The sequence below is a fragment of the Lepidochelys olivacea genome (assembly GCF_965140295.1).
Source record: "Lepidochelys olivacea isolate rLepOli2 genome assembly, chromosome: 21".
Classification (NCBI taxonomy): Eukaryota; Metazoa; Chordata; order Testudines; family Cheloniidae; genus Lepidochelys; species Lepidochelys olivacea.
The window spans coordinates 13,495,646-13,504,441 of record NC_140431.1 but is presented as its reverse complement, the minus strand read 5'-3'; the positions used below and the strand labels follow the sequence as shown (position 1 = coordinate 13,504,441).

Below are 8,796 nucleotides of genomic sequence, written 5' to 3'. Positions count from 1 at the left end.
CCACTGCCCCAGTTCCAAACACACCTCATCTACCCCAGCTGGCCAGGCAGAAGGGACTGGCAGGCTCCCTATGGAAGTGGCAGAGCCCAGGGCAGTGGTAGGGGCTGCTGCGGCTCCTTGACCACCCTGGGAGGCAGCTGGGCTTCATGACGCGAAGACAGAATTGATGTTCCCCACTTGGGCCTGTGCATCCTCCCGCCGCCTCCACATCCCAGGGAAATGGCTCCACCAAGGAGACTGTCCTCTGGAGTGAAGGAGGTGCCGGAACTGACTCCTCTCCGGCCAGCATGGCTCCGCTGTGGCTAAGAGCCCAAAGGACCGCTGATGACCCCGCTGTTGGCAGGCAGGTCTCTGGATTCCTCCTTCTCTTACCCAACATGAGCGACAGACTATTTCCTGGCCTGGTCTCGCAAACTCTTTTTTCCATCACCACATGCCAGAGCCTCGGCGCCCTCCTCTCCCTCCCTGACCGCGTCAGCACTGCAGCCTCCGGATCCTCCCTCCCAGACCCCGCACTGTCTCCAGGCCACTGACTCCTCCACACTTGGGATCTGAGGGCTGGGGTATGTGTGAGTGTGTGCGGGGGTGGGGGGGGGCAGCTTTTAATGAAGTGGCTCTAGGACTGGTAAAAAGGAACTGGGTGAGAGTCCTGGAGACCAAAGCTCCCTGGTCTTCCACAGCTTGGCCTGGCAGGGACACTGGGGCTGGCCTCATCTCTTCTCAGGTGAGAGGGGAGTTCAAGTCTCCAAGGCCCATTTGGTCCATGGCCTCTCTGGAAGGTGGTTCCATGGTAGGGATGCCTGGCCACTGCACTGAGTCCTACCAAATTCATTTCAGGTATGGGTCGCCACAAAGTAGCAACTTCTGGTACCACCTAACATGGGCCACATTTCACCCTTTGGGAGAAAGAGGCTCCACAGACTGTTGGTGGCTCCTCAAGCCATGTGCTTCTATGGCATTCAGAGGTTTGGAAGCGATCGCCTTCTCCAGGAGAGGGATGAAGGACCGCATCCAAGGACCAGACCCTCAGCTGGGGTGGCTCTATGGAAGGCAGCCAAGCTCTGTTAAATTACACCCGCTGGGGGTCTAGTCCCAACTTCTTAACACCCATGGAAGGACATGGGCTGGGTGGGATATTCTACCAAAGCAAACCTCCTTGTGAAAAGTGACCCCCTCCATCTGTCCCCATTGCACTTGGCAGTCACATGGCTGGAAGCTCCAGGGCTGACATGAGAGAGTCTATTTCTAGGGACACTTATTTTCTGTTTCCCTGCTGCATGCTAGAGTTTGGGTGACCTGCCCTCCTTGGCAAGCGATGACATCTTGGCTCGTCCTACCAGGGATCCACAGGCATTTCCATTGCCTATCCAGCATCGCGACGACATCCTGGCCGCTTCAGGGCATTACTGACTCATAATGTGAGGTGAGGTGGGCTCTGGTGAAACATGGAGCAATGGAAGCCAGTCAGAGACCGTGTGGTTGTCTGGGGGAGACCGGGATGGCAAGGGGCTGGGGAATGGTTAAATAGAACTGGCCCTGGGGCAATGGAGTCAGGATGTGGGTGCATTGTCAGAGCTGTGTGTGAGGAGACTCTGGGGCTGTGGTGTGGGTAGGGATTGAGGAGCACGGGCAGAGCTCAGAGGGAACCTAGGTTGGGATAGCCGTGGGTGGCGGGTCATGCTTTTGGGGAATCCGCAGAGCTGGGCTGAGGTAGCTGGTTGAGGTGATGCTTGCTCAGCCCGGCTGTATCTGTCTCCCCCTTTCATTCTCTCTGGGCCCTGGGATCAGCATGGTGTGAGAAGGGGGGAGCACGGTGCATGGAGGGAAGGCCAGTACTGGGAAGAGAATGCCGGCTCTCGCCAGCGTGGGGATCCTCTGCAATATCTGAGCGTGCTGGCCAATTCACTCGGCAGGCGGGGAAGCAAATGGCACTGGAATTCACGTGGGGATGGATCCAGGATATGCTGAGGCATCCTTCTGGGCAGCTAACTGTTTCCTTTGGACTTGTGCCCGGGGCTCTTAGGAAATGTTTTCCTTGGGTCCAGGGATATTTAACCAACACTTTGTGTAACAGTCTCTTTCGGAGAGGTTGGGCAATATCGGCGGCACGCATTCAGTGCCCGCTAAACAGCCTCCCTTGACTTGGATGTCTTGCACATCTTGTGCTGCTGCTTTGACCCACAAAGGCAAGCTGAGGTCCCAGAGCCTGGCACCCCCTGCCCTACGTACCCATGACCCTGCCTGCTGCCCACGTCTCTGCAGTAAAAGGCTCAGTCTAAGAGCCAGCAGAGGGGCTTGACTAGACCAGGGCTCCAGCGATAAGGACTAGGCTGTTGGGGGGGGGGGTTCTTCCTGTTCGGTGGGGAAAGCATCATTACAAGAGGCCTGAAATGAAATGGTGGAGGTTTGGGGGGCGTGATTTCATGGGGTGTCCCCCTGGCTTTGCACAGCTGGATGCGGGGGGCTCAGCCTGGATCCCAGGGCATGGGTGGCTGGAGCATAGCTTCCTCCCACACACGCTCCCACTGGTGCTAACTGGCCCCGCACTCCTGTTGGCACTGACATCAGAGAGACCCAAGGACTGTGGAGGCTGAACTGCCCTGGGACCTCGGCAGCGGGTCTCAGGGGCTCAGAGCGGAGGCACATCAATGCAGGCAGGTGAGGGGGCTTCATTCACAAGGGCGCCCTTGCCGCCCCTTCTCGCCAGCCAAAGCCAGGGATGGGGCTGGCCCTTGGGTTAGGCTGAAGGCAGGTTCCCACATGATTGGCTGATGATTATTTTTTTCCCCCTGCCCCTCAAACGTCTGCTGTCCCTGCACCCGCCTCCATGCATGGGGAAGCTACACTGTTCAGCACTGGACAGGGGCAGCCGGGACTTGGCCAGGCCTCTGGGAAGCCACTGACAACAAAAGAGCTGCTGGAGGCTACTTCCCTTCCAGGTAGGCGGCTGCAGAGAGAGCTCCGCATGGTGTGAGTGACCCTGGCAGGCACAGGGTAGCTGAGTCCCGCAGTGGCTCACCCACTGGGCTCTGCGGCGCACCAAGGGCTGGAGGGGGCCGGGGGGTCCTCTACTCAACTATCAGCTTGGTCATAGACTCCCAGGCTCAGCGTGAGCTGGGAGTGGAGGGGAGATGGGTGGGCAGTGCATGATTTAGAGCAGAGCTACTCAAAGTGGTGGTCCGTGGACCGGTGCCGGTTCGCGAGCCAACGGCTGCCGGGCTGCCGGTCCCCCACTTCAGATAGCTTGAGAAGCACTGATTTAGAGGATCCTCTCCATCCCAGTGGCATGAAGGGGATCTGCCTGGAGAAGGGGGTGCAGGACACCAGGAGGAGGAAGGGATAGGGACTGTAAAGAGGCAGGGGCGAGTCGGAGAGGGTTTGGGGTGAGAGCTGGGAAGCAGCCCTGAATTCTTGTGGCCAAGTTGGTTTGGGGAATGAGCCAGAGCTCTGCAATCCTGGCCTGTGGCTGGAAAGTTGGGAAGGGGGAGCCGTCACAGCCGTTTCATGTGGGTTTGCTTCCTCTTCTCCTTGTGGCTGTTCCCCCTGGCGTTATTAAGCAAGTTGCTGTAGTCTAGGGAAATTGCCGCCACTTGCACCTTGAGGTGCAGCTTCAACCTACAAAGGACCTGACTCCCGTCCTGGCCCTTCACCGCCTTGTGCCCAGCGGGCACCCCTGCCCTGAATGCCTGGCTGCCCCCCTCTCTCCCTAAGAGAAAAGGCCTGGAGATGGAACCAGGCAAAGTTTGAGTCAGAAGTCTAACCAGCCGTGACCCAGCTGGCCCAAATCAACCCAAACTGTAGGAAAGTGGACGGGCCGTTTGGCCTTGTGTGTCATGCTGCAGCAGAGCCAGGCCATGCTTCCTGTTATGGCAGGCGGCGCTGTCCCACGTAGACTTAGAAATTCCTTTTCTTGGTGTGTGAGTGGCACAACGTCTTGGAAGACATGCTTAGGAAGTCCTGGTTGGCTTTGTAATGTCGTATCTTTCAGGGGGAGTTGTCGCAAGCAGCGGGAGACTTGTTTCTCTGCCTTTAATGTCAGGACAAAGGAAGGGAGGATTTCCTCTCCCCCTTTGAATTGAGGCACAGAGAGCAAGAGCCTTAACTCCTCTTCAAGGCGCCACTTTCTGGGAACATGGGGCAGCTGAATATGGCTGGAGTCCTGCAATTGAAGGTTCAAATTTGTTGCCTTCTGGCTATAAGCCAAATGGCTCCCCCACCATCCACACTGACCTTTCTGCTCCATGCCCCCCTCCCTCCACATCCTGGTCCAGCTCAGCACCCGCCTGAACTTTCAGGGAGTCTACAGGGCCTCCATGGCCCAGATGCAAACTCCCCTGGGCAGCAGTGAAAGCTGCCACTCTTCTTGAGAAGCCCAGCAGGGGAAGAGCCAAAGAGCAGGGCTTTTGCCGAAGCGACATGGGAGGTTTGGTTGCTCAAAGTCTCTGTCCAGCTGCCACGGTTCACTGTTGCAGGCCAGCCAGTGCCTGAGGTCTGGCACCGCGCCCGCCCAGGGCTCACTGAGAGATGTTTAGTAAACACTTAGACATGATTTGGTGAGAGCTCACAGAAGTGTCTCACGCTGTAATTAAAGCCTTTGGCTGCAGCCTGGAAGTGACTCAGCCCCGGAGCCGTTAGACCAAAGGCAAACAACATGGTGTGCTGGAGGCCAGTGGGCCTTTCAAGGTAGACACATGAGCATGGCCTGACTCTGCTATTCCAGTCCTGGAATTCCCCGCATGCAGCTGTGCCAGGGCCCTGCATCCCGCCCCACCGCAGCTCCCTGCCGTCCCAGCCCTGGGCTCCCCTCACGCAGCTCTGCCAGGGCCCCGCGTCCCGCCCCACCGCAGCTCCCTACCGTCCCAGCCCTGGGCTCCCCTCACGCAGCTCTGCCAGGGCCCCGCGTCCCGCCCCGCCGCAGCCCCCTGCCGTCCCAGCCCTGGGCTCCCCTCACGCAGCTCTGCTAATGCTCCTGAGACGTAATCCAGGTCTCGGCATTTTCTACGCAGAGACACTGCTGAAGCCTGGGAGGAGGAGAGCCAGGCTGTCCCCACCCTGCCTGAGACACCAGGGGATGGTGGTGATGAGTGGATGGAGGATTGTGTGGTGTCATACAGGCCCTGTACATGCAAGTTAAGCTCTGCAGCCTGGTCTGGGTTTTTCATTCCCAGCCTTCCAGTCTGCAGTGTAATCGAATCATAGACGATGAGGGTTGGACGAGACCTCAGGAGGTATCTAGTCCAACCCCCTGCTCAACGCAGGACCAATCCCCAACTAAATCATCACAGCCAGGGCTTTGTCAAGCCAGGCCTTAAAAACCTCTAAGGATGGAGATTCCACCACCTCCCTAGGGAACCCATTCCAGTGCTTCACCACCCTCCTCGTGAAACAGTGTTTCCTAATATCCAACCTAAGCCCTGTCTACACTGGCAGGTTTCTGCGCAGTAAAGCAGCTCTGCACTGTAACTCCCGAGGTGCACACGCCACCAAGCCCCTGAGTGTGCAGGAACTGCACCGTTGCGGCATTGTAACCAAAACCCACCCCGCCGAGAGGTGTGCAGCTGTCTGCGCCGGGGGCTACAGGGCCGCGGTGCCGGTGTAGACACCGAGGGCGACTATGGACTGCCACCGGCCTCCAGGAGGTGTCCCACAAAGCCTGTTCTCGCCTCTCTGGTCATCGGTTTGAACTCAACTGCCCTGCCCTCAGGTGACCAGCCATGAGCCCCACCCTGGACAGTCCTTTGGAATTAGGAAAGTCCCCTTCCTGCTTGCTCGGTGATGCATGCAGTGGTCTAGCCGCATCTTTCCAGGTGGCCAGGCCTGCTCCATGCACCAGGCAACCCCCATGTGGAGCTATACCGAGCTGATGGACCTCATCAGGATTTGGGGAGAGGAGGCTGTGCAGTCCCAGCTGCGCTCCAGCTGTAGGCATTATGCACGTATTTCACAATGCATGACAGAAAAGGGCCATGACCAAGACACGCTGCCGTGCTGCGCCCGCAAGGAGCTGTCGGGTCTACAAAGGACGCAACACTGGGCGGCAACCCCACCTCCACGGTGGATACTTCGGTGGCTCGCGTGCCAGTCGAGAGTGGATCAAGCCAGGAGCAGGAAATCATGGATGTGGAGGGGCAGGGGGACCCAGAGGCAGAGGACGACTTTGAGGCCAGAGATGCAGGCAGCCAAGAGCTCTTTTCTACCCCGGAGGAGCCTAGCCTGTCACAGCTGTTGGATGCTGGCGAAGCGCAAACAGGAGAGGAGGCCCCTGGTAAGTGGCTTTGATTTCTGGGAATTGCTGCGAGTTGTTGGGGGCAGGAGGGTTGCAGAAAGCAGGCTTGTGTCTGTATGACACACGTACCAACACATGCCCAGTCTGAGCGGTAGAACAGGCTGTTCATAGACTCATAGAATATCAGGGTTGGAAGGGACCTCAGGAGGTCATCTAGTCCAACCCCCTGCTCAAAGCAGGACCAATCCCCAATTTCTGCCCCAGATCCCTAAATGGCCCCCTCAAGGATTGAACTCACAACCCTGGGTTTAGCAGGCCAATGCTCAAACCACTGAGCTATCCCTCCCCCCCCGCACTTCACGGGAATCTGCCTCTGAGATCTCCAGGAAACACTCATGGAAATACTGGGCAAACCGTGGCCGCAGGCTCTTTGGCAGAGCTGCTTTGTTTCTTGCCCCATTAACGGTAACTTTCCCATACGACTGTGGTGCCACCGAGAGAACCATTGCTGCACACAGGTGAGCTGCATAAGGGCCAGGGCGGAAGCCGCGGTCTTGGAGAAGACCCTCCCTTGATTCCCAGATCTTCCATAATAATCACATCCTGTGGAAAATGTGGGGACAGGAATGATTATCAGCCCCTCCTCCGCACGACAGTGCTGGTGCTCCCCAAGAGCCACGTGCCCAGTGTACAGTAGGGTCCAGGGACACTGACTTACCCTACCCCTGTGGCTACTTGCCGTTTTGGGGGTCTTGGGGCTCATGTGTGCTTGCCTGGGGTCAGCTGGTTCGTGACAGGTGTGTGAATACTGGCTGTTTTTTAAATCCCTGAATCAGTGGTCTGTGTGTTGCAAACAATACTGCATCTGTAAAATGTTGCGTTTAAACTTCAGAGATGACCGTGGGAGCCCAGCCTCCCTCTTTGTTGTCGCCAGCTGCGCAGAATTAGAAAGTGGCCATGAAGAACTAAGGAGGACTTTCTGCGTGACGTTATGATTCACTCCATGGCTGAAAAACAGGAATGGAAGGAGTGGCGGGACAGCGAGAACAGGGAACAACAGGAGAACGCGGCGTGCCAGAATGAAGCCATGGAGCGGCTCTTAAACGTTATGGAGCGCCAAGCGGACCCACTCCAGGTGATATGAGCTCTTCAAACCGAGCAGCTCTGCACCCGCCTTCCCCTGCAGCTGTTGTCGAAAAACTGTTTCCCATGCACCCCCCAGACACCGCCAACACGCTCTTATCAACCTCCTGGCTCCAGGTTGTACCGACTGCATTCCACTCCTGCCCCGTGACAGTTCAGGCCTGTGGACTCCCAGTACCCGCTGCACTCAACACCAGTCCCTCTGCAGTTTAGCCCTGCTGAAGTACAGAACCCGCTGCATTGTACTCCAAAGGAGAAAGTTGGATATGGACATACACCAATCTTTAGTTGTTCTGGGAACACACCTCCTCCTGGGACACTTCCATCCCCCTTGGTGCTGATATGTTCTTTTGTTTGTCTCTCTCCTCCGGTTGTTGTTTTCCAATAAAAGAATTGTATTGGTTTGAAAACCATCTTTATTATGTTAATTGAAAGCAAACAGATCCCTGTAAAGCAAGAGACAATTATGTTAAACCTTCATATTGTGCTTGGTGCAGACAATACAATCGCCTCCTAGCATTACAAGTCCTGTACTCCCAAGAGTAGCAACAAATATTAGTGGCTTTCAGCTTCAAATTGCTTCCTCAAGGCGTCCCTTATCCTTATGGCTCTGCCCTGAGCCCCTCTAATAGGCCTGGTCTCTGGCTGTTCAAACTCGCCCTTCAGGTGCTGAGCCTCAGCTATCTAGGCCTGAGAGAAGCTTTCACCCGTCCCTTCACAAATATTATGTAGCATAGAGCACGCGGCTATTAGCATTGGAATATTGTCATCGGCCAGGTCCAGCTTCCCACATAGGCAGTGCCAGTGGGCCTTTAAATGGTCAAAAGCACACTCCACAGTCATTCATGTTGTTGAGCCGCTCTTTGCTGCTGTCAAGTTGCCCCGTGTATGGCTTCATAAGCCATGGCATTAAGGGGTAGGCAGGATCTCCCAGGATCACAATGAGCATTTCAACTTCCCCTAAGGTGATCTGGTCTGGAAGAAAGTCCCTGCTTGCAGCTTCCTGAACAGGCCAGTGTCCCGAAAGATGCATGCATCATGCACCTTTCCAGACCGGCCTGTGTTAATGTCTGTGAAACGCCCACAGTGATCCACAAGCGCCTGGAGAACCATTGAGAGAGACCCCTTGCGATTAATGTACTTGGTGGCTAGGTGCTCTGGTGCCAGAACTGCAATATGCGTGTCATCGATTGCCCCTCTACAGTTAGGGAAGCCCATTTGTGCAAAGCCATCCACAGCGTCACGCACATTGCCCAGTGTCACGGTCTTTCAGAGCAGGTTGCGATTAATGGCCCTGCAAAATTCCATCAACATGAGTCCAACGGTCGACTTCCCCACTCTGAACCGATTTGTGACCGATCGGTAGCAGTCTGGAGTAGCCAGCTTCCATAGCGCAATTGCCACACGCTTCTCCAGGGCAGCTCTCA

General features: G+C 56.4%; 1 long non-coding RNA gene across 1 annotated transcript; it reads left to right on the top strand.

Moving 5' to 3' along the window:
- The first annotated feature begins 2,799 nt into the window (after window positions 1-2,799).
- LOC311510928 lies at window positions 2,800-7,734 on the top strand. The gene is made up of 3 exons (XR_014709164.1): window positions 2,800-2,939; window positions 5,958-6,265; window positions 7,119-7,734. It is a non-coding gene; the product is annotated as an uncharacterized lncRNA (long non-coding RNA).
- Window positions 7,735-8,796: the final 1,062 nt, after the last annotated feature.